We start from the raw sequence: 4,699 nt of genomic DNA, 5'->3' as shown, positions 1-4,699 counted from the left end.
ATTTAGCATAGCTAGGCATTTGAGCAAGAGCTTCAGCAAAAGGAATATTGATTTGAAGCTTTTTGAATACATCCAAAAACTTGAGGAAGCTCTTGTCATCTTGTGCTTTCTTGAACCTTTGTGGAAAGGGAACAGGTGGAACATAAGGTTTTACCTTTTCTTGTTCTTCTAGGTTAATGATGGGAATCTTTTTTTGTTCTTCCACTTTCTTTTCTTCCTTTGGTGGCTCGTCTAATTGTTTGCCGTTTCTCAAAGTGATGGCTTGCACCTACTCTTTAGGATTCTTTTCAGTGTTGCTAGGTAACGTACCTTGAGGTCGAGATGCCATCATGTTTGCAAATTGTCCTAGCTGAATCTCCAAATTTCTTATTGTAGCCCGCTGGATTTTATGGTTTTCTCTGGTTTCGTTCATGAAATCCATGTGCGATTTAGAAAGGGCAGTGAGGAGGTCATCATGAGATTTCTTTTCCTAAGGAAGGAAACCTGGTGGTGCGTTCAAGGCATTGTTAGGATTACCATAGGACAGATTAGGATGATTCCTCAATCTATTATCATATGAGTTGGAGTAAGGGAAATTCTTCCTTCCTTGGTTCATCACATAGTTTACTTGCTCCAAGGTTTGTGGATTCAAAGAGTCCATCATGCATTCTCCAATTCCATGTTGTCCATTGCACCTATCACAAACTTGCATAATAGAATTCACAGGATTAGTAGTTAACATGTCGAATTTTCTTACCATGTTATCTACCTTTGCATTAAGTGCTGTAATGGCGTCTATTTCATAGACTCCTGCAGTTCTCTTTCTTTCAAAATTGTTTTGGTAATGGCTGTTGCTTGCCATCTGCTCTATTAACTCATATGCTTCATCAATTCCCTTTTTCTCAAAGGATCCACCTGTAGCTGCATCTAAAGTGATTTTGATATTAGGAGATAATGCATTATAAAAAGTTTGTACCTGTAACCACTTAGGTAAACTGTGATGTGGGCACTTTCCCAAAAAGTCCTTGAATCTTTCCCAAGCTTCATACAAGCTTTCTTGATCATGATGAGCAAATGTCATTATCTCATTGCGCAGCTTTGGGGTTTTTGAGGATGGAAAGAATTTTGCTAAGAACTTTTGAGCTAATTCGTCCCATGTTGTGAAACTTCCAGCGGGACATGACTGTAACCAGGATCATGCTTTATCCCTAAGAGTGAAAGGGAAAAGTCTTAATTTAATTGCATCTTTGAAAACACCATTCTGTTTGAAAGTATCACAAATTTCTAGGAAATTTGTGATATGGGTATTAGGATCTTCACTAGGCAAACCCCCATATTGGATTGAGGTGGAGAGCATTTGGATAATTACGGGTTTGATTTCAAAATTATTAGCTTTCACCCGAGGTCTTGTAATGCTCGAGGTTGTCCCATTAAGATTTGGTGTTGTGTAGTCTCTTAAGGTGCAGACCGGATGTTGAAGTGGAGGTCCAATTAAATTTTCATTTTCGTTTTCGTTTTCGTTGGCCATGTCTACTTTTTGTTCGGGTTCTATTTCACGTGCTCTTCTTGCAGTGTTGTTCCTACGATAAGTTCTTTCAATTTCTGGATCAAAGACTAGAGGTTCAGTCCTTCTTGATCTTCTTTGCATAAACACCTGAAATAAATCTTAAAAGAAAATTAAAACAAAAGAATGTCTTAATTAACAATAGGGCAATTAGTATTGATATTAATAACGCCAATCCCCGGCAACGGCGCCAAAAACTTGACAGATTATTTTCGCAAGTGTATGAAATCGCAACAAGTAATAAAGAGTAAGAAAGTATCGTGTCCACAGGGATTGTATAGCAAGTAGCAAAATTATGTTAACCTATTATTATTTAAATGACAATAAGAGAGATTTGTTATAAGGAAAGTAAATTCGAAAATCAAACAGAAAGAAATCAAGCAACAAAGTTTAGGTGAACAGAAATCAAGGATTTAAACTACTAGGGAATTTGACTTCACTTAATTCTATCCAATTTATTTTATTAGTTTGTTAATCAATTTTAATTGTTCAAGTAGGAGAAACAACCCTAAAATCACTAACAAGCTCTCCCGATGTATTGTTAGCTATTCTAATCTAGTCTGATTTCCTATCTTCCAATAGTGCAATCATACATAAATTAGATCATTGAGTATTGTGATTGTTTTGTGAATTCATAACCTAAGGTCATTAACTTATGAAAACCCCCATTGAGTCAAACCATATAGCTTCCGCATCAAGTTATTATTCTCAAGTAATTTATTATCTTTTTCATATCAAAAACCCTTCTCCCGATAGTGATTAATGAAATAGTTCAATCTAGGGGAAAAATTCTGCCTGGAAGCTTTAAGCTCAATAATAAATTATAACAAGAACAATGAAAAAACAGATCTAATATTATAAATTGGAATCGAATTAAGTTACATCAAATCCCTAGTATAAGAGTTTAGCTAGACATAGTAATTAAATAAAACCCAATAACACTTGAATCAATCTTCATAGTCAATAATAAACAATGAACAGAAAAACAAGATTAAGAGTTTAGAGATAAAAACTAGGTAACAGCTATGTAGATGGCTTCCTTGAATCTTGGCACAAATCTTGGATGCTTGAGACCCTTGAGAGAGAGAGAACTATGTAGAAAACTACTCCAAAAAATGAGATATCAATTAATGAAAAGCTCCCCTCTTTATATAGAGTTCCTGAAGGCAAATCTGACTCCGTTTAGGAAATAGAATCCTTATTAAGTACAAAATCTTCTATAGGAGATCATGACTGTTTAGGCCTTGGATTTCTTCTTAGTTAGGACTCCTTTCTCTTCCAAAATAGGTCTAGATCTTGTTTAGTACATTTAAGAAACATTCCGAGGCGGGCCTATGTGAGAAACGGATTGATTTGCGTTTTTAGTTCACGCCAGTTCTGCCTTCGAAGCACGGGCGTGCTATTATGCACGGCTTGGGCGTGCTCAGGTCTGGAACTCTGGCTGATTGGGCACAGGCCGTGCTATTCAACATGCTCCAGAAGAGTCTTTATGGCATGGGCGTGCTATTATGCACGGCTAGGGCGTGCTTGTCTCTGTCTCTCCAAGATAGATTTTGTCATGGGCGTGCTAGGCAAGCACGCCCTTGACTTTCTTTTGGGCACGGGCGTGCCATTCAGCACAGGCTGGTCGTGCTTGCTCCTGACTCTCCACTTGATTTCTTAGGTTTCAGCACGGGTGTGCCTTTTAGCACGGGCTGGGCATGCTTAAGACTGAGTATTTTCCTTTGTAATGCTCTTTTCTATGCCAAAACCCTGCAAATTTCTTTCAGATCAAGTGGGTCATGATTCAAGGAAGCTTTGAACAAAATTATACTTAAAATGAATTTAAAAACAAATCAAAGTGATAAAATTTATTAAAATTCTAATAAAAAAACTATACTAAAAATACTATAAAACTAACACCTATCAGCTTTCTACCGTTGTATAGCTCATATGGAGTCTTTTTGAGTTTAGATCTTACCAAAGCCCTATTTAGAACATAACATTTTGTGTTTACAGCTTCTATCCAGAAGTACTTTGGTAACTTAGAATCACTTAGCATGGTTCTAGCCATCTCCTGGAGTGTTCTATTCTTGCGCTCCATTACTCTATTTTCCTCGGGTGTTTTGGGTGTTGAGAAGTTATGGAAGATTCCTGATTCGCTGCAAAAAGCATCGAATTTCTAGTTTTCAAATTCTCTTCCTTGGTCACGTCTAATTGCAGTGATGTTATATCCTTTCTCATTCTGTATTCTTTTGCAAAGATGAACACACAAATCAAATAACTCATCCTTATTTCTAAGGAAGAGTGTCCAGGTGAATTTAGAATAATCATCCACGATGACAAATGCATATAATTTACCTCCAAGGCTAGAAGGAGGGATAGGTCCAAATAAATCAAGGTACAACAATTTTAAAGGTCCAGAAGTAGAAACCATGCCTTTAGATTTGAAAGAAGTTCTGGTTTGTTTGCCCAATTGACAAGCATTACATATGTGATCTTTTTCAAATTTCAAATTTCAACTTTGGCAAACCACAAAATAAATCTTTCTTAGATAGTTTAGAAATAAGGTGCATGCTTGCATATCCTAATCTTTTATGCCATAACCAACTAGAATTATCAACAGAAACTAAACATATATTTAGATTGTGCATATCAGAAAGATAAACTAGGTATATGTTTCCAAATCTTTTTCCCACAAATAAAGTTTTGTTATCATGCATATTCTGTACTTCACAATGAGAAGGTTCAGAGATTACTTTTCTATTTTTGTCACAAATCTAACTCACACTTAACAAGTTATAATGCAATCCCTTTATTAAGCATACATCTTTTATTGAAGGATTAGAACTTACAACACCAATACCAACAATTTTACCTTTAGCTTTGTCTCCAAAGCTCACTATACCTCCCTTCTTTTCCAATCAGGTGAATTTCTTTCTATCACCAGTCATATGCCTAAAGCAAACGCTATCTATGTACCATATTTCTGTTCTCAGCTCACTCCTTAGGCAGACTTGAAATTATCATGGAGATTTGTTTTCGCCGAAATCCCAAAACCCCGGAAGGATTCGAAAACATCAATTTTATTTTGGGTTTATTTATTTTGGAAAGAGTTGATAAAAAATCTTTTTGGATATGCGATGCCGATAAATCGGTCTTATAAAACATTTGAGT

The 4,699-nt window shown here is 36.1% G+C and overlaps 1 non-coding gene across 1 annotated transcript; it reads left to right on the top strand.

The window, feature by feature from the left end:
• Nucleotides 1-971: 971 nt before the first annotated feature.
• Nucleotides 972-1,078, top strand: LOC149492745 (small nucleolar RNA R71). Its single transcript, XR_016319033.1, has one exon. It is a non-coding gene; the product is annotated as a small nucleolar RNA R71 (small nucleolar RNA).
• The last annotated feature ends 3,621 nt before the right edge of the window (nucleotides 1,079-4,699 follow it).

This window comes from Jatropha curcas, chromosome 11, assembly GCF_041381405.1.
Source record: "Jatropha curcas cultivar XTBG-Jc1 chromosome 11, XTBG_Jcur_1.0, whole genome shotgun sequence".
Taxonomy (NCBI): Eukaryota; Viridiplantae; Streptophyta; class Magnoliopsida; order Malpighiales; family Euphorbiaceae; genus Jatropha; species Jatropha curcas.
Note: the sequence above shows the minus strand (reverse complement) of the source record. Positions and strands in the feature narration are given on the sequence as shown.